This window comes from Falco punctatus (genome assembly GCF_963210335.1).
Source record: "Falco punctatus genome assembly, chromosome: 2".
Lineage (NCBI taxonomy): Eukaryota > Metazoa > Chordata > Aves > Falconiformes > Falconidae > Falco > Falco punctatus.
In genome coordinates, this window is record NC_137581.1 from 100,186,690 (window position 1) to 100,187,181 (window position 492).

General features: G+C 54.9%; 1 protein-coding gene across 8 annotated transcripts in view; it reads left to right on the forward strand.

Annotated features, from left to right (window-relative positions):
• Positions 1-492, forward strand: part of PRKX (protein kinase cAMP-dependent X-linked catalytic subunit) — a 137,721-nt gene that overhangs the window by 106,358 nt on the left and 30,871 nt on the right. The window lies entirely within an intron of this gene.

The window sequence follows — 492 nt, forward strand, 5'->3', positions numbered from 1 at the left end:
CCTTTCCTTTCCTTTCCTTTCCTTTCCTTTCCTTTCCTTTCCTTTCCTTTCCTTTCCTTTCCTTTCCTTTCCTTTCCTTTCCTTTCCTTTCCTTTCCTTTCCTTTCCTTTCCTTTCCTTTCCTTTCCTTCCCTTTCCTTCCCTTTCCTTCCCTTTCCTTCCCTTCCCTTCCCTTCCCTTCCCTGCCCTTCCCTGCCCTTCCCTGCCCTTCCCTGCCCTTCCCTTCCCTTCCCTTCCCTTCCCTTCCCTTCCCTTCCCTTCCCTTCCCTTCCCTTCCCTTCCCTTCCCTTCCCTTCCCTTCCCTTCCCTTCCCTTCCCTTCCCTTCCCTTCCCTTCCCTATTCCCCTCCTCCCCTCCCCTCCCCTCCCCTCCCCTCCCCTCCCCTCCCCTCCACTCCACTCCACTCCACTCCACTCCACTCCCCTTCCTTTCTGTCCACTCCCCCTGTTTTCCCCCCTATTGTGACTACCTGTGTGATTTTTCTTGATTCTAG